At 41.2% G+C, this 20,687-nt stretch overlaps 1 long non-coding RNA gene across 1 annotated transcript in view; it reads left to right on the forward strand.

The window, feature by feature from the left end:
• Positions 1 to 16,228, forward strand: part of LOC140609287 (uncharacterized) — a 26,261-nt gene extending 10,033 nt beyond the window's left edge. Inside the window, exon 3 of the long non-coding RNA XR_012011180.1 lies at positions 15,989 to 16,228. This is a non-coding gene — a long non-coding RNA (uncharacterized lncRNA). The remainder of the gene's footprint in view (positions 1 to 15,988) is intronic.
• The last annotated feature ends 4,459 nt before the right edge of the window (positions 16,229 to 20,687 follow it).

A 20,687-nucleotide genomic window follows, 5' to 3' on the forward strand; every position in this document is an offset into this window, starting at 1 on the left:
TGTTTATAATTTAAGCTCTCAAATCCCAGAGCCATATTCTTCAGGCAGGAGTGGGAGGCATTTTGATTTCAGTGGCATTGCCTTTGGTTATTAAAAGGAACTCTTAAGGTTGGTTTAATAATGTTAAATTTAAAGTTTAGGATTCTCTTTTACCATGTTAGAAGTAGAACATCCAAAAGGTTCTCCAGTGATCTGAGTGATTCTGGTTTACTCAGGTTCCTGGAAATTGCCAGAGGGCTTTAAGGGAGGAGGGAAATAAAGAGTGAGGAAATTTTCCCTGTGGGCAATTGGAGAAAACAAAAATATTTTTGTGCTGTGGAGACTTCTCAGGAAAGGAGGGTTGGCCAGCAGACGCATCTGCGCAAGGGGAATTTCCACATTTGGGAAAACATGGTCATAATTAATGACTTAGGAAAGCCAAGAAAATGGACCATGTTGGAAAAATATGATTTTCAATGGCCAAGTTATTGTCAACTGATTGAGCCAGAAAATTGGATTGTTTTAGGAAGAGATTTTTAATTGTGAATATTTGCCTACAGGTCCTTCCTTTTGTAGATCTATTAAGTACCCTGTTCTTGCCTGAGGAATCAGCTTTCCATAGCCAGACCCACTCTCTCTGTCCCTCCCTCCCTTGAGGGAGTGTTTGCGCTAGACTTCTGGCCTGGACATTGGGCCTTTTGCTTTGAACACGATGCTCTGGACTATCCAGCGGGGCTATTAGCATCCATTAGAATAGCGATGATTATCCAGGATTCTTGGACAAGGGCGGAAGGATGACATTGCATGATCCTGATGTGGCCATCGTTTATTGAAGACTCCAATGTCCTAGGCCCTGTACTGAGAACATTGAAAAACTATCCTTGCTTAGATGTGGGGAAACAGAGACTCAGGAAATTTAAGTAATTTGCCTACAGTCATATAGCTTTAACTACCGAGCTATACCTCTCTTCCTGTATATAAAGTCTACTCCCTAAATTGGAATGTTCTCACCTTGTATACAACCTCTCACTTACTTTACTTCCTCCTATCTTCCCCAAATCACTTTTTTTTTTTATGATAGTCACAGAGAGAGAGAGAGAGAGAGAGGCAGAGACACAGGCAGAGGGAGAAGCAGGCTCCATGCACCGGGAGCCCAACGTGGGATTCGATCCCGGGTCTCCAGGATCGCGCCCTGGGCCAAAGACAGGCGCTAAACCGCAGCGCCACCCAGGGATCCCCCAAATCACTCTTTTTAAACTACATCTGGTCTTGGAGTTGTGCTCAGCAGAGAACTCCACGCATGATTCTGAAGAGGAGAAATCTGGGTTAGCAGGCTCAGCAGCGTCTCTGTTTACCCAGGGAATGATTATGTGGTCAGAATGTTCTTGCCCCACTTTTTGGCTTTCTCTTATCTCAGTGATCCATTTTATTAAAGCAGGTACGATCATCTTTTGCTTCTTCTCTCATAACGTTCTCAGTGTCAGAATACAGCTTGATGCATTTCAACAAATTTGCCAAGGTAGAGGTCAAGTTTTTCAGAGAGAGAACTATAGCTAAGAAAAAAAATCCCTCTATTTGATATGTAGATGTGGTATCCAATAAAATATCTATAAAATGTCAGACATTGTTTTGTGAAATGAAAAAATTACAGATTAAATCATGGCCCCCTGAAGCAACAGTTGTATACTCTAAACTCATCAGAGATGGCTTCTAAGCTAGCCCTGTCCTGTCATTGCAATGAACATGAGAAAACAGACCTAACTAGGATTAAGTCTAATTGTCCTGGATTGAACCTCAATGTGTGTTGCAATTAATTTAAAAAATCATAGCATCTTGGGATGCCTAGGTGGCTTAGTGGTTGAGCATCTGCCTTCAGCTCAGGGCGTGATCCTGGAGTCCCGGAATCGAGTCCCACACTGGGCTCCCCACAGGGAGCCTGCTTCTCCCTCTGCCTGTGTCTCTGCCTCTCTCTGTATGTCTCTCATGAATAAATAAATAAAATCTTTTTAAAAATCTTAGCATCTTGAAAATAATTTAGCATACTTCTTTTCTGGTTGAACTTAAAACATATTAATTAAATCTTATTAACATTTGTTTTCTGAGTAATTCTAGGACATAGCCAGACATTATTACCTTTATTTAGAGATGTGAAAACCAAAGGGATGCATTAGTTTTCTCCTGCTGTGCAGCAAATTACCACTCATTTAGGGGATTAGAACTACATCTCATTTATTAGCTCACACTTCTGAAGTTCAGAGGTCTGGGCAGGTTTGGCTGGGTTCTCTGCTTAGGATGCCACAAGGCAGAAATCAAGGTATTAGTCAGGCTAGACTCTTATCTGGAGGCTCTGGGGAAGAATCTGCTTCCAAGCTCATTCAGATTGCTGGCAGAACCTGGTTCCTTGTGACTGGAGCTCTGAAGTGCCTGTTTTCTTTCTGGCTGTCAGCCAAGAACCATTCCCTGTTCCTAGAGGCCACACACATTCCTTCTCACGTGGTCTTCTCTATCTTCAAAGCCAGCAATCACTCTCCCATCTTTCTCACATTCAGAATCTCTTTGCCTTCCTCTTCTGCTACCAACTGAAGAAACTATTCTTTTAAAGGGCTCACCTGCACAAACCCAGGCCCCTCTGGATGATCCCCATATCTTAAAGTAAACTGATTTGGGACTTAAATTGCATCTGCAGAATCCCTTCACAGCAGTATCTAGATTAGTGATGGAATCAGTACCTAGACTAGTATTTGACTGAAGTTCAGGAGATAGGATTCTTGGAGAGCCATCTTTAGAATCCTGATAACCATAATGAAATAGAATTATCCAGTTAATCTGAGATATGATCTGGAAATAGGCTCCCAACAGTATTGAATCAAATAAATTACTTGTTTTATTCCTGTTTTTTGTTTTTAAAGAAATATTTGTGTATAGCTTTTTATCTAAGATTTTATTTATTTATTCATGAGAGAGCGAGAGAGAGAGGCAGAGACACAGGCAGAGGGAGAAGCAGGCTCCATGCAGGGAGCCCGATGAGGGACTCCATCCGGGGACTCTGGCACCACAGCCTGAGCCAAAGGCAGACGCTTAACCACTGAGCCACCCAGGCGTCCCCAGCTTATTTTTTTGATATACATATATTTGGGGGTTGTACTTCCCCATATTTTTTACGGATATGTGATCAATAATGTTGCCAAGGCTATTTTGGGACATGTTATGTTTCAGGGGCCTGTGAATGTCTAAGAGATAAGTGTAGGTGTGAAGCTAGACATGGGTGTACTGGGGTGGGGGGGTGGTGATGGCAGGTGAAGATGGGCGAGAGGCTGACTGTGTTAAGTACAGAGGAACAGTTCGTTCTTGTGTATAATATATTCACGGAAGCCCTTTGAGGATGGGAATCATTTTGCTATTTTCTATTGGCAAGTCCAGGGATTCTTTGTGTGTAATTTATGAGCAGTATTTGGGGACTTTTCTAAACATAAGGGCATTTTGGAGTATGCTGGGTCACCATCACCAGGATGCTGTGTCCCCAGTGTGGAGATGAACTTCTCAAAGCTTCTGTTCACAATTTCAATGTGCCATGGCCTGCCAGATGCACAAGATGTCTGGGATGCAGGCTGAGCCAGTGGGTTCAGCCAGCTGCTGATCCAGAAGCCTGGGCCTACAGAAGGTTGCCTCAGGATTGAGAAGGTGTGGGAAGGACTTAAAGGATCATAGAGGGAGATGAATGAAGGCTACCATATTCTTCAATTTTAGCATTTTACCTGAAGGACAGCCTGATGAAAATCTGGTTTTCTGGTGAAGGGAATACAAACTGTTTTAGCCTGTAAGAAGAACATACACAGAAATATGAAAACCTCACAGAAAGGCAGAAAATTTCAGATGCTAAGTATTTCTCTCTTCTCCCAAGAACATTTTGGTTTTCTCCCTTCTTGAAATCCTAGCCCCCAAAAATGGAGGAAAGGAGGACATTGCCCAAGTGTTTCTTTTAAATTGTCTTAAAACATCAGAAAATGTTGAGAAAATGTAATCATATCAAGAGGGCAAAAGGAAAGAAGGCAGTCAATAATTGCACTGATAGAGCACGAAGACTAAGAGTACATCTGGCATGTTTAGCTCTGAAAAGTAGGACACAGGAGGAATGAGACGATGTGGAAGAAATTAGTATTGCTTATTAATTGTGATGTCTTTAAAGCATACCACATTTTAGATCCTTTAATAACAAAGTTCTTTTGCTCTATGAAGGACAACTCTAAGGATGCTGATAATAGGTTACAGATGTTCTTTTATTGCTAAAGTTTCCATTTAAAAAATCTTTCCTCTTATGTACTCATTCACTCAGAAATATTTGATGAGAACCTGCCATGTGCCTTGATCTAAGTGCTAGGAATATGGCAGTGAATACAACGCACAAGGTCTCTGCTGTCATGGAGCTTACATTCTAGTGTGGAGAAGTTGGAAAATAGTTATATTTTATTACATGATACATAACAAGGTAAACAAGATAATGTTAGACAATGATAGGTGCCACACAGAGAAATAAAATAAAATGAAGTGTTGGATGACCAACCAGTTTACCATTTTAGACTGGGTGGCCAGCAAAGACCTCTTTGAAGAGATGACATTCGAACAGGGATCTAAATGACAAAGAGGAGCTGGTCATGAAAATATCAGAATGCATAGTGCTCTAGGCGGAGAAAACTGGTGGTTTGAAGGTCCCCAGGATGGTAACAAGTTAGAGTCTGAGGAAGAGAAGGAAGGCTTGCATGGCCGGAAGTCTGAGGCAGGATAAAGTTGGACAGGAGGACAGAAACTGGATCTTTTAAGCATGGAAGGTCATAGTAAGGAATTTGGATTTTAGGTGAGATAGGAAGCCAATGGGAGGTTTTAAACAAGGACATGATTTTTTCTGTTTCTTCAGGAGGCAATTGCACTAATTCAGGTGAACAATGGTGACGTGAACTAAGACAGCAGTGGCAAAGACAGGGAGAATAGAATGGATTAGGGGTACATATGGGAGGTAAAGTCAACAGAACTTTCTAGTGGTTTACTATGGTGGACATAGGAGAAAGAAATAGATCAAAGTTCTCTCCTCTGTTATTGGCTTAGGCACTGGGCAGATGGTGATGCTATTTAGTGAGACAGGTAGGCTGGGAATAAGTATGGTGGACTGTGTCAATTCCCTTTTCAACAGCTGTTCTTTTATTGATTTATATATTTTTAAAAGATTTCATTTATTTAAGAGAGAGAGAGAGACAGAGAGAAAGAGAGACAGAGATAGCAACAGAGATAGCGAGAAAGAGCATGAGCAGGGAAGAGAGGGAGAAGCAGACTCCCTGCCGAGCAGGGAGCCCAATGTGGAACTCAGTCTCAGGACCCTGGAATCATGACCTGAGCTGAAATTAGATGCTTAACTGACTGAGCCACCCAGGCACCCTAACAGCTAAGCTGTTCTTCTCCTCCTTGCTAGCAGAGACCTGACTTGGTTGAGGGTGACAGTATGTCCAGCTCCAAGTGATGAATCATGTTTGCTATAATTCAGTCATAATAATCCCATTCTCTTTTGCTAGCTACTCAATTTCCCTATTTCCTTTGCAGCCAAGAGTGATTCATTTCTGGCTAATGAGACTTAAGTGAAAGCCTTCTGGGGATAGACATGGCTATCTTGAGCACCATCGCAATGCTTGGAGTCACAGCAGCCATCTTGTGACTACAAAACAAAAGACATAACAATTAAAAGCAAACATGTTAGGGATGGTGACATAGAAAAAAAGAGAAATACCATCAGTGGGTTCTTGATGGTATAGTTGACCAGCTGAACCAATACCAGAAAAAATCTTCTGCCAGACATCCTGTTTATGAGAAAAGTAAAACTCTAGTTAAGTCTCTTGGTGTTGTTTGATACAAGAAGGTTAAGGGAAAGAATCAAGAGTTCTCTTTGGCTGTGTTCAGTTTGAGATGCCTGTTAGATATCCATGTGGAAGTGATTCTAAATTCTTTCCTTCCACAATGGAAAACACATTTCTAGACATTTTTATCTTTTCATATGACTATAATACAAGAGAATGTGAAAAAAATAAGTATAAAAGTGAATGAAGGTGCAACGGCCATAAAGGAGCCCAAATCAGAAGCTATCCGTATATAAAACCTACTTTCCTAGTATTGGTAGGTTAGCAAGATCAAAGTTGTTAAAACAGGAAGGCTGGGGCAATGAAGGGAGTTCAGTCTGAGGACCAGTTAGGTTCCTGCATTTCCAAGTACTTTTCATCAGCTTGGTAGGGAAACATCCTAGACTAGAGAACTATTTCTATTAAGATAGCTTCTCACCTATATATTACAGTGTTCATGTATTGCTTTACTTCCTCTTCTGACATATAACAAATAACCCAGCGAAAATTCCCCCACTAACTTACCCAGGGAACCTAAAGTAGGCCAAATTGAGCTTTTAGCACAGTTTCTGGCTGCTGATAAAAATCAGCATCTACAAACGCAATTGCATCTATTTCCATTAGAGCTATCACCAAAAGTAGATCACCAGTTTTGTTGATTAAAAGTTTGCCAACCCACATATTTTTTTCCTTAAACATTTTATTGTATGCTGGATGGTTTAGACTCCATCTATAGAAAGAACAGTAATTTTTCTTTTCTTTCTTTCTTTTTTTCTTTTTCTTTTCCTTTTTTGCTGGTGGCCCATCAGAAACAGCTATTGATTTTGTGTGTGTGGACAAGTAACTGTAACTAAGTCCATAAAATTGACTTCTCAGGGTGAGTATCTTGTGTATCTGCCCATCCTGCGAAGTCTGTGTTCTCTTGAGGTTAATTGGCTCATCATATTCTGCTTTCATGTCTCCTAATTCATCACTATGCTCAGGATTTTTGCCCTTACACCTTTCATTTTGTTTTCCCATAATTTATTACAACCAACATTTTTCTAACAGTTTTGGATCTGCATTAATTTTTAAGTCCCTGGAGGAACATCATGTTCCCAAACATTATGTTCTGCACTCTCATGCTCATACCACTTCGTGCAGTGCCAGACACCTCCTGGGATCTCAAAAAATGTTGTTTCTTTTTAAAAGATAGGTGATTACTATGGGATGCCCATAAAATATCTTTCTCAGTTGAGTTACTCTCACTGTTTATATATTCCCAGTGGCTTAGGTAAAAATATTGGTTAATAGAAAGAGCCTAAGTCTTTGGAAAGCTTAGTTAGTCTCTTTTTCACCGTAAAAGCAGAGGTGAATATCGACTGGTCTTATAGCAGTGTTGAGAAAAAAATGATGAAAAGCATTAGGAATGAGAAGGCCTTTCATTAAAGATATTAAATGTTAGGGAGATGATAGTATCATTCCTACCAAGCAGGCTTCAGCTCAAGAGGAGCTCACTCCACAGATAGACAATATTCACCAATATTACAAAGGTGGTTGTCCCGTAGGATCCCCTTCTGCTGGTGGGACCTGCTGCAGACAGTCAGAACTTCTTTTCAAATTTTCAAAAGATCTGCTATACCCACAATATTTCCTCTTCTCTCAGCTTCTCAGCTCTATCTAGAACACATCAATGTCTTTCTTCATTGCAAATTTGAACCTCCCTCTGAATTCTTCTAAGGTTGTTTGAAGCAGAGGAATAGGACCATGGACAGAGGTATAGCCTACCAATCACTGGAGCTGCAGGAAAGCAAACTCTTCCTGCCAAGAATCCCTGGGCGAGGGGTGTTTAAATGAATACATTCTCCTTCATTTAGGGGTCATTTTTTCCTTTTCTAATTTCCCTGTGGAATGGCACATTTTCTTCTGGAAACACTGGCTTGCTTCACCAACTCTATGCTCCTGAAACAAACAGAATACTCATCTTTGCAGATGCAGCTCTTAAAATGTTTTAAAATATTTTTATCATAAATATTTCAAACAGAAAAATATAGAAAAGTTTAACAAACATTTATGTATAAAATACTCAACAAATCCTAATGTCTGATTTACTTGCTTTTGGGTTTTTTGTTTGTTTGTTGTAAAAAGTCCTGGAACAGATGAAACCCACTGTCTACTCCCGATCTCATTCATTTCTCTATTTTCCCCCTTTTCCCAAAAGTAATCACTATCTTGAAGTCCCTATAAATCATTCTCATGCATGTTTTTATACTTTTATATTATATATACATATTCATAAACAATATATAGTATTGTTTTATATTTGTAAAATGTAAAGGGATACCATATCGCACTGTACATAACATTCTGCAATACTTTTTTAGTCATCATTACTTTTTAGGTTTTTTCATGTTTCAACCCGAAGAACTAATTCATTAATCTCACCTGTTATATATTATTCCCTTGTTTAAAACACCCAAGTTGGGACACCTGGATAGCTCAGTGCTTGAGCGGCTGCCTTTAGCTCAGGGTGTAATCCTGGAGTCCCGGGATGGAGTCCCAGGATTGAGTCCCGCATCAAGCCCCCCGAGGGGAGCCTGCTTCTCCTTCTGCCTATGTCTCTATCTCTCTCTCTCATGGATAAATAAATAAATTCTTTAAAAAAATAATAAAATACCTAAGTTACTTTTCCATTTTTTGGCACTATAGATGTGTGGATTGGTTTGAGTTTGCTGTTGTTTGGTATAATAAACAATACTGCAATTAACATTTAAATACCTAGCTTCTGGTATACACTACCTAAGAGTTTTTCTAGGCCAGAGATTCTCAACCTTGGTATTACTGACATTTTAAACTAGATAACTCTTTATTGTGGGGTAGGATATTTAGCAGCACCCCTCACCTCTACCCCAAAGGTACCAGTAGCAACCCTGATACACAGGTGTGACAACCAGAAACCTTGCCAAATGTTTTCTAGGGGGCAAAATCACCTCTGGTTGAGAACCACTAATCTAGGCAAGAGAACAACTGCTGAGTCTTAGGATTATATGTATAGATCATCATTTTGCTTTCTAAGAGTCCTATTTCTCCACATTTTGCTAAGTTTTGGTAATTTTAAATCTTAAAATATTTGCCTATGTATAGTTACGAAATGGTAACTTTTTATCATTTTATTTTGTTTTCCCATGATTTCTAGTGAGATTGAACATCCTCTTATATGTCTATTGGCCATTAGGGATTCTATTCTGTGAATTGCCTGTTCACATCCTTTGTCAAATTTTCCTTCTCGTTGTTTCTTTTTCTTATTGCTTTGCAGGAGTTCTTTATAATTTTTGAATATGAATACCTTGTTTGTTGTATGTCTGGGAAAATATCTCTTCTCAACTTATGCTTGTCTTTTCACTTTGTTGATGTATTTTTATTTTAACTAGTAGAATTATTCAGGTTTTCCTTGATATTTTATTCTTTTGTGCTGTATTTGATAAATTCTTCCTATCCCAAGGGTGTATAGACAATCTCATATTTTTCCTAGAGATATAAAATTTGACTATTCACATTTAGGTCTTTAAATAAACTTAAAATCTTGTGATGTGAAATAGGAAATACATATATAAGTATTCCAACACACATTTATTAACACTCATCCTCCCCAGACAGAAAAAAAAAAAAAAAAAAAAAAAAAACCACTCATCTTTTCTCTCAAGGTTTGTTTAAAATCTCTGGTTTTAAATTTTGATTTTTTGGTAGGGCAAACCTCCTGACTTATTCTTTTTTAAAATTGCCTTGAGTACTGTTGAGTACTGTGGTTGATTATCTGTCCAAAGGATACTGTCTCTTCCTTCTTTCTAACTGAACCTAAATTTTTTTCAGGTGTCCATGAACCCTACCCCTCATTGCTTAGTTTAAGCTTATTATAGTAATTACATTCTGTTAGCACTGGTTTGGCCATAGGCATGTATTGCATCTTTTCCCAATGAAACCTATGTGGAAATTGTGTTAGGGTGGATGTTGGAGAGGATAGGTAAGTTTTCTTTTCATTTAAGAAGGTACAAAAGAAGAGGACTTGCCCTTCCTGTCTTTTTTCTTTTTAAGATTTTATTTATTTATGAGAGACACAGAGAGAGAGAGAGAGGCAGAGACACAGGTGGAGGGAGAAGCAGGCTCCAGGCAGGGAGCCCTATGTGGGACTCGATCCTAGGTCTCCAGGTCTCCAGGATCATGCCCTGGGTTGAAGGCAGGTGCTAAACCGCTGAGCCACCCAGGCTGCCCTGCCCTTCCTATCTTTGTACAGAGTTGGAGGAAAACATGATGGCTGAAACTGTAGCACCCATCTTGCCACCCTGAGAGGACACACTGGAACCTAGCACACTAAGAATGGCTAGGCCAACAGATGAAAAGGTCCCAGGTCTTAGTGATATCATTGTGTTACTGAATTAACCAATCCTGAAGCTGCCTACAGCTGGACATCCTGTGATGTGAAATAACAAAGCTGTTATCATCTAAGCTACTTTCAGTTGTATATTCTTTTCATTTGCAACCAAAGACATTCCCACCAACTATAATTAGTTCGATGGCTTACTGTTCTTTTTTTTTTTTTTTCTTAAGCTTTTATTTATTCATTAGAGACACACAAAGAGAAGCAGAGACACAGGCAGAGGGAGAAGTAGGCTCCCCGCAGGGAGCCCAATGTGGATCCATCCTAGGACCCTGGGATCATGACCTGAGCCAAAGGTGTCTAGACGCTCAACCACTGAGCCACCCAGTTGCCCCTGACCCTTTACTGTTCTACATAAATGAATTGATTATTGTTCCATGTTATATAATCAGGTTGGGGTTTTAAAAACTGGGTTTGCATTGAAATTAGACATTAACTTTAGAAGAAATGGCATCTTCATTTTAATGAATATTCCAATTCATGAATATGGTATAGGTCTCCACTTATTCAATCTTAATTTGTTCCACAAAAATATTTTATATATAAAATCAACATCATTTAATTTATGAATAAAAGCCCACATCTGTGTTATATTTATCCCTAGGCACTTCGTTGCTTATTGCTGTTAAACATGATGTGTCTTTTGTTTGCCATTAACTATTGTATGTGATAAGTACCGAGCTATAGGATTGCAATTAAATTTTGCTTGTTGATCTTACACCCCCACAGCCTTGCTGGGTTGTCTTTTCAGTTCTAATATCTTTTCAGGATAGTCTGTTTGATTTTCTTTGTAGACAATCATATTACCCAATTAAAGAGGGCTTTTCATTTCTTTTCCCTTACTGTGATAATAGAGATGCCATAGGGTCAGTCATAGAGGACTGTGATCCAGTTTCCTGTCATTCCTGTCATGTGCCTTTCCTTGTCTTCCTGCCTGATCATTTCTTCCTGCAAGGCCCATCTTCAGAGTGTGGTGAGCTTTTTTTTTTTTTTTTTAGCCTCTTCAACAAGCCACTTTGTGTGTGGGAGGGTGGGGGTTCTCAGTCTAGCCCCTGTATTGAAACTACCATTTGTAGTTTCAAACAGTGAACCTGGTTCTGCTTCCCACCCACTTCCCTCACTTTTAGTCCCTCTAACCCTGCAGAGGCTCTATTGCAGCATCCTCTGCCTCACACCTGGACCCCAACAGGGCCATGTCTTCAATCTCATTCTACTTTGTATTCCTGGTTCCTAGAAGACTTCACATTTTGGTCCAACTGTTTCTTTTCATCTTTCTCTTTTATATTTTTAAGACCATTGCTTTGTGTTTGTAGCTGAGCAAGTCCCCCAAAGATTTGCATGGAATTATGCCTTCTTGACCAGATATCATAATTCCAAATGTCTGTTTTGTAAAGAATTACAGAACTAGCTTCTACCCCTACTGACACCACACATAGTAGTTATCATCAAATACAATAGTACTCAGAATTTTCACAACATCTTTCAGCTCCTCACGTTTTGTGAATGCCACAGTGTCTGTGTTTGTCAACTCAGTGTGAGAAATGGAGGTAAATATTATTTCCAACACCTGAGAAAACTGAGGCTTCTTGTTTAATTGGGGCCAAGATTAACCAGGCAGAATGATAAGATTGTGAGTTCCTCCAAAGGTGGGGCTGTGCCTTGTTCATCTTGTACCTCATACAAAATGACCCTCAATGAAAGTTTCTGAGCTGAGCACACAAAATCCTAGGCCCATGATAGCCTTATTCAACAGGGTATCTCATGAATTGAGGAGACCCCTAATAAGGCCTTTAATATCTAGGCAATGCTATGACTTAAAAAGGAAGGAATGGAAGGAAAAGAATAAGATCAGCAAGAGCTGATTTTAAGCAAAGTGAATGAGAAGGAATTGTCAATGGCATTTCATCTAGAAAGTGGATTTTGATTGAGATTTAGATTTTTTATACTAATCCCTCATATAAACTAGCTTAGTATGTAAATATAATCAAAATAGCATTCATTAAAATTGCAAAACTTATTTATTAAAATATGTAAAACAGCCAGCTGCAGCAGTAGTGATTAAGAAGTATAAAAATAAATTATTTTGCCAACAAACATTTATTGAGTTCCTACTATGTGCCAGCATTATATAGGAAGTTGGAATACAAAGATAAATCACACAGGTCCTTATGCAGCTATCTAGTTAGGCCAAGTGATGGGCAAAGAAATAATCCAAATATGAATGGATAAGCTACTTACAAGTGTCAGTTCACATTAGCCAAGAGGTGGAAGCAACCCAAGTGTCCATCAGTAGATGAATGGATAAACAAAATGTGGCATATGCATATAGTTGAATATTATTCAGCCTGAAAAATCAATAAAATTCTGACACATGGTATAATATGAATGAACTCTGAGGATATACCAAGTGAAATAAGCCAGTTACAAAAACACATATACTCTATGATTCCACTGACACGAGGTACCTAGAATAATCAAGTTCATAAAAACAGAAAGTAAAATGATCGTGGCCTATGCCTTGAGAGCGGTTTGGGGTAGGGAGAGAGTTTTTTTTTTTTTAATTTTTATTTATTTATGATAGTCACGGGGGGGGGGGGCGGGCAGAGACATAGACAGAGGGAGAAGCAGGCTCCATGCACCGGTAGCCCGACATGGGACTCGATCCGAGGTCTCCAGGATCGCCCCCTGGGCCAAAAGCAGACGCCAAACCGCTGCGCCACCCAGGGATCCCAGGAGAGAGTTTTTTTAATGGGCATAGAGTTTCAGTGTCATAAGGTGGAAAAGTTCTGGAGATCGGATGCACAATAGTGTAACCATACTTACCACTATTGAACTATGCCTTTAAAAATGGTTAAGGTGGGCAGCCCGGGGTGGCTCAGCGGTTTAGCGCCTGCCTTCCGCCCAGGGCCTGATCCTGGAGACCCGGGATCTAGTCGGGCTCCCTGCCTGGAGCCTGCTTCTCCCTCTGCCTGTGTCTCTGCCTCTCTCTCTCTCTGTGTCTTTCATGAATAAATAAGATCTTAAAAAAAAAAAAAAAAAAAAAAAGTGGTAAATTTTATGTCATGTACAATTTACTAGTTTTTTATTTTTATTTTATTTTATTTTATTTTTTAAGTTAAAAAAAGAGTGTTAACTTCATGAGGGTAGGGGCCTGTTTCATTTGCTCTTAAATTTCTAGCATCTCACAGAATGCCTGATGCTTAGTAGGCTCTTGACAAATATTTGACCTTCCTCTGGCTTCTTTTCGTCATCCAACATCCTATGCAATACAGCAAAGGCCAGGTCCTCTGTGAGCCAATTCAGCAAACAAAGGCACTTTTCTCCTTAGGGCTCAGAAAAGGAAGAATTTCAAATATTTGTGATTTGATATTTGTCCTGGTCACACCAACTATTCTTTACTTCTCAATTTTGCTTATCTGAGCTTTTTTTGGCATTTAAATTTCCTAAAGATAGATACTGTTTCTATTTCCCAAAACAGAGTTGTGATGGACTTTGTTTAAAAAAAAAAATAGTGGAAGGAAGTCTGTGAAATGAAATCATTACTAGGCCAATGTACAAATGGGCTCTGGAGCCATGCTTGCAGGGCACAGGAGGAAGGATGAGGTAATTAGCATATATTTGCAGTTCTCCTGCCCGTTCCCTCCCTTCCCTGGCTCAGACTGATTCTAGTTGCTTGGTTTATTCTTTTGTGGGGTTTTTTTTTTTTTTTCTCCACTTGGTCAAAAATAGAAAAAAAAAAAGTTCCCTTGTACTTATTTCAGCTTTTCTACTTTTTTCTTCATGTATTTGTTTTCTCATTTGCCATGATCCTTCTTCCTGCCACCTGCACGTTCCTCTGCTTTTCCTACCTTTCTCAATTAGGGCTTTTCCTTCTGTTCTATAAACTTAGCTTTGTGCCTAGTATCCATGAAGGACAGGTAAGTGTGGGATTCAGTTACAGCACCAACATGGAGCCTGCCGAGGGCCTCAGGGATTTGCACCCAGGAATTCCCTGTTTCTTCCCCAGGCACCTGTCCTCGGTTCTGACTTTGCTTTGGCCCTGGGCATGCATGTTGCTAGGCTTCAGGGTAGATAGATCAGAAGTGCCTTGCCTAATGTTGGACAAGAAGCGTGGAAGGGAAAGGTACTGGGGTATCCTTCTCCTATTTTCTCAAGCTGGTATGGCCGGAGGATAGGTACAGACCACAGCCAACCCAGGCCTTCTTGGAAACAGGGTCAATCATAAGACGAAGCGAGGTTTCCAGGCCTGGAGATCTGATCATATTAGATTGATTGATTCATTCATTCATTCATGAGAGACAGAGAGAGAGAGAGGCAGAGACACAGGCAGGGAGAGAACCAGGCTCCCTGCGGGGAGCTGGATCAGGACTTGATCCCAGGACCCCAGGATCACGGGATCACAACCTGAGCCAAAGGCAAAGGCTCAACCACTGAGCTACCCAGGGCCCTGATCATGTCATTTTTAAACTGTAATATTCAAAGTGCTTTTCAATAGTAACCCATTTAACCCTTTAAATGCTAACCCATTTAAGCCTTACAACAACACTATGAACTGGGAACTACTATTGCCCGAATTATATGGAGGAGGAAACTAAGACCCAGAGAGGTTAAGTGACTTGCTCCAGGTCCCAAAGCGAATAAGCAGCCGGTAGCCCCCGGCGGGGTGGGGGGTGGGTGGATCCCTGGGTGGCTCAGCGGTTTGGCGCCTGCCTTCTACTCAGGGCATGATCTTGGAGTCCCGGGATCGAGTCCCACATCGAGCTCCCTGCATGGAGCCTGCTTCTGTCTCTGCCTCTCTCTCAATCTCTCTCTGTCTCTCTCATGAATAAATAAATAAAATCTAAAATAAATAAATAAGCGGTAGCGCCCGAATCTGAGTCCAGACAGCCTGGCTCCCAAATCCATACCTTTAACCACCATAGAGGTATCATATCCTTGCTTTTTTGAAAGTATACATTATGGGGATCCCAGGGTATCTCAGTGGTTTAGCGCCTGCCTTTGGCCCAGGGTGTGATCCTGGAGACCCGAGATCGAGTCCCACATGGGGCTTCCTGCATGGGGCCTGCTTCTCCCTCTGCCTGTGTCTCTGCCTGTCTCTCTCTCTCTCTCTCTTTCTCTGTGTGTCTTTCATGAATGAATAAATAAAATTTTAAAATCCTTTAAAAAAATTACACCACTTTGTTTTTACAAAAGACCCACATTCATATTCGTTTTTGCTAACCAAAAGAAATCCGAAGAGGATTTTTGCTTTTACCAAAAAAAAAAAAAAAAAAAAAAAAAGGCAAAAGGCAAAACCAGTACATTCAGCATTTGTTTTACACAGAGACCGTCCAGAGGCAGCGTGTACCCCAAGCAGTGAGAATGTCCCCGCCAAGCTCCTTTCCCGAGAACTACACCCAGTATCTCAGCACCAAGTCACCATAGCTTTGAACTGTGTCTGTGAACATCTGTGCTTTATCTCGATTTATTTTGTGCATCTGTTAGCAAGATGTGTCCTGAGGTACCAGGAAAGCCTAAGAGAGGTTATTTTGTATAAATTGATGGTAATAGCTTCTTTGCTTCATGCCATTTCAGCTTATGAAAGGATTCGTAGGAATGCTCTACTCTTGTATGGTGGGGGGACACCTGCGTTATGCTGCCTCTCTGGTTTATGTACAGTCTCCCAGGATTTCCTTTGGAGATCTCAGGCCTGATTTTATAAAATATCTTCTCCCAGGTCTTACACCTCTGGTAGGAGCTGGGCAATGTGCGGATCCCTCTGAAATTTCTGTGTGGCGCTTGGGATACCAGCCAGCAGTCATGTGTTCACAGTCTCCATCCTGCAGAAGGTATAAGAACCAGACCTCTCTCTGGAGATCAGGGCACCAGAAAGCAATTTCTACTCATATAAATGTTAAGAAATAAAATTTTAGCATACGTTTAATAAAAATAAAATGTTACATTATGTCACACCTCATATGACGTGCTCTCCCTCAATCCCCATAAGCAATGATAGTACCCTGGGATCTGTCCCCAGTTGGGGTGAGTTTTTAGGGAGCTGTCCCCACATTCTCCATCCAGACCCTTGTGAACAGCATCATGAATTTTTTAGATGGTTGGCTGGACTTGGGAGTGCAGTTCAGAGCCATAGGACAGATCTTCCGGTGAGAGTAGCAAACTGGTCTGGAGAGGAGCCCATGACTTTGGCCTCTTTGCCCTGGGAAACTATGCCATGGTCCTGAATATCTGCAGATCCTCTGACCTTCCTTATCTCCCTCTGGCTGTGTCCCAAATGGCTTTCCCTGGTAAAAGCTGGATTAGCAGAGAAGAAAGCTCTACAGGAAGATAGGATGAGTTTGTCTTTCTGCTGTCCTCACGAACTCTGACCTATGTTGAAGGACTGGGTCTCATCATTACAGAGAAAGATATTTGTCTCTGGACTCTTCCATGACTTCTGCCAGCTTCCTGCTCATAAATCCAAGGCCTCTGCCCATTCTCTGTCTCCAGAATGTATATCCTGGCTCTCCCTCCTATTGAGCCCTAGTTCTAATCTGGTTGGCCCTAGTAGAACGTGAATTCCTGTTAAGAAATTAGCTGCTAACATCTGAGGCATGGGCTCTCCTCTGTATATTGCATTTGCATCTTAATATTCAAAACCAAAAAGTTAAAAAAAAAAATTGGGTATCTCAGGGTGAAATGTCAGGCTCCTTTACACAGAGATCTGGGGGGCTGGTGTCCTGTAGATCTCCCCACGTTTGTATATGCACCTAAAACTGCCCCTAATGTCAATGTTAGGTCCACAGACATCCTCAAATCCCAAATAAAAGCATTCACTTTGCAGCAACGATTATCTCTCTTTGAGTGTGTTCTTGGGACTCACCAAATCCTAGGACAGGGCATGCTAAGGAATTCAGTTTACCGGCAATTGGAGCACAATCCTTTGTCAAGTGGGGTATTTCCTCTGACATCACTGTACTGCTCGTCAGCTCCAAAATGGTTCTTTGCCAGGAAAACCTGAATTGAAGAGGAGGTTGGGCCTTCGGGGAAGAGAGCCTGTGTCCTGGTGGGCTGGGTGTGTCTGCCCCAGGCAGACCTCTCAGAGGTGCTGACTCCCTGGGCTAATGTAGTTTTGAGCCAAGATGGGGGAAAAGGGGTAAACAGTGGAGCTGCCTGAGTGAGACTTTTGAGCTGCCAGGATGGTGACAGCCCCAGTGCCCCCTACAGCATCAGAAGCTGCAGTCTCTGCGCCCACCCTGCCTGTCTTCTCCCACCCCTCCTCCACTTTTCCCTCCCTGTTCCCCAAAGATGAGCCTAGGTGACACCTTTTGCTTCCAAAACCTCCTTTGTAGTTCTTTGACCCCTTTCCTCAAAATATTCTCAATCTTTTCCTCCTCCAAAGCCAGACTGTTGGCATCTGTCTCCTGTCTTGTGCAGCCTGCCATCCCTGGCTAACCATGGTTTTATAATTGTCTCTGGTTAAAGTTTAAATAGATGGGTTTCAGCCCAAGAGAAAAATGTAAACAAGCCCTTTCTGCAGTCTTTCAGAACTGCTGACTTCCAGTGCTTTTGAATTCTGTGCTAGAAAATTCATTCAGCTCCTCCCTAACCCAGGAACTGAGAGCCGCCTCTGGGCTTTCAGAGACGTGAGAGCCACTCTGAAACTATCGAGAGGCTTTTAGATAATCTACACTTTTCTTTTTAACTCAATTAAGCCATCGGGATCCAATTCCTACTCTAGGATGTTCGTCTGGTGTATCCGCAAGAGAACAGTTAAGCAATCTCCACGGGCTGGCCTCTGAAGAAAGGAAGGAAGTGAAAGGAATTGTCATTTCCTGGCTGGAATTTTTTTTCTTTGGTGGGGAGGAGGGGATTGCATTTGTTCCCCGGGTTTTTGGGTTGATGAGGTTGCCTTACAAATCATGAGAATGGGATCATTCTTGGCCAGCGTGGAAGACAGTGACCTGGGTTTGAGCTGGAGATTCCTTTGCTGTGTTTCCTCAGAAGTAAGCAGGACATTGTTCTGAGTCTTGATTAAGAATATTGATTTTCTATATTTTCCTATTTTGTGTACTTTGTGTACTTGTGATCTGGTGTCAGGACAAATTCAGCAATAATTGTGAATGTTTCAGTCAAGGCTTTGATTGGCTCTTTGCCTTCTCCAACCCCAAGACCTTCAGTAATTCCCCCATTTCAATTTCAGGCTCCTATTCAGAGCCTTCCATGGGCTGGCTCCAACCTACCTTCACTTTCCAGTATTCCAACCATGCGCTGACCTCACTGAACTTTCCACCCAGCTCCCCTAACAAGTGTCCCTACTCTGCGGTGTCCCAACCCCTGCTGACCCCTCCCCCAGCCTCCTCAGAGTCTTCCCAAAATGCCACCTTCCTGTGTTTTGTGGATTTTCCCTGCTCTTCCACCACAACCAAACCAACCATTCCTTCCCTCAGTCCTCCAGCAGCCCATGACCATCCCTGTCACAGCGGCCCTTATTTCACTGTTGGTTGGCCAGCCTGTGTCATGTGTCTAGCTACTGCACTAGCTACTTAGCTCCTTGAATGGAGGGCGGTTTATTCATCCCCCTGCCATGAAGCCCTGCCTCGTATGTGGTCCATCGTCCGTGCTCACCAATATTCAACCTCTATTTCTCAACCTCTCTGAAAACTTGCCAATGTTTTTAAAACAGCTCAAGAGGACTCAAGAGGAGTGAAGAAAGGACTTTTGGGCCACACAGATGAGTTCAAATCTAAGCTCTGTTGAGTATTAGTACCAGGATGGCTTCCTTTCTAAGCCTCATTGTCTTGGTTTATAAAATTAAGATAATCAGATCTCTTTTATGGGTTTTTGTGAAAATTAAAATGCGATCGGGATCCCTGGGTGGCGCAGCGGTTTGGCGCCTGCCTTTGGCCCAGGGCACGATCCTGGAGACCCAGGATCGAATCCCACATCGGGCTCCCGGTGCATGGGGCCTGCTTCTCCCTCTGCCTATGTCTCTGCCTCTCTCTCTCTGTGACTATCATAAATTTAAAAAAAAAAAAAAATGCGATCATGCAAGTAATGAACCTAACATAGTTCTGTCTTATCCTTATTATCCCTTGATGTTAAAACATTATTTTTTTAATTTTAATTTTTTTTAAGTAGGCCCCATGCCCTGTATGGAGTCCAATGCTGGGCTCGATCCCACGACTCTGAGATCAAGACCTGAGCTGAGATCAAGGGTCGAATGTTCAACCATGGCCACCCAGATACCCCAATGTTAACACATTTTACGTTTTTCTAAAATTTTTAAAGATTATTTATTTATTTATTCATGAGAGGCAGATACACAGGCAGAGAGAGAAACAGGCTCTCCTGCAGGGAACTCGATGTGGGACTTGAACCCTGGTCTCCAGGATCACAGCCAGGGCCAAAGGCAGGCACTAAACCACTGAGCCACCCAGGGATCCCCTGTATTAATCAGTTTAATAGATAGGTGCCACATTTTCCTGCTAGTAATGCAACCTTCCTTGCTACAACAGTTTCTTCTCATGCTCGTGAGTTTTTCAAAGCCTTAATCTTATAAACAGGGTCAGGCTTACCTATTGGTCACCTGAAGAGATCCGAGTGATGGGGAAGATGACAAGCAGCTGCTCTGTTTTTTGTTATTTTCACATATGGAGGGTCATCTTCACACCATCACACTGGTCTCTTCATTTCCAATGTTAATTTAATTTTATTTGTTTTTCACATTCTAAGAACATTTATTATATATTATTATATATATAAAATATGACAGATATGTTAAGGTTACTTATATAAACATGTTACATATATGTGTTAAGATTATTTATTACAGGGCAGCCCGGGTGGCTCAGCGGTTTAGTGCCGCCTTCAGCCCAGGGCGTGACCCTGGGGACCGGGGATCGAGTCCCATGTCGGGCTTCCTGCATGGAGCTTGCTTCTCCCTCTGCCTGTGTCTCTGCCTCTCTCTCTCTTTCTCTGTGTGTCTCTCATGAGTAAATAAATAAAACCTTTAAAAAAAAAAGATTATTTATTACAACATTCGCTTCTCAAAAAGTTGGAGGGAGTCTAACTATCCATCCATAAGGAAGTAAAAATCACACCTATAAAACAATGCAGTATGTGACCATTTGAAAAAATGAATTTAGGTCTACAGGGTTTTGATTGTTTAACAAAGTGCATTTAAAGTGTTTGGTTTGGTGTCTTACAGAAACTTTAGAATACTTTTAATACCTGCTGAGTTGCAAAAGGAAGTTACCTGCTACACTGGCACTCTACCTTATTACCAACAAAATTGCTAATTATTAGGTTTTTTGTTTTGGTTCCCAATGCATGAGTGCTCAAATGTTGGACTCTCAAATTGATCTGAATATTACCAAATGATTTCACATGGCAACTTGTCTCGTATTCTGTATAAACATTTGATCCCTATGCTATAA

This window comes from Canis lupus, chromosome 18, assembly GCF_048164855.1.
Source record: "Canis lupus baileyi chromosome 18, mCanLup2.hap1, whole genome shotgun sequence".
In the NCBI taxonomy this organism is placed as follows: Eukaryota; Metazoa; Chordata; class Mammalia; order Carnivora; family Canidae; genus Canis; species Canis lupus.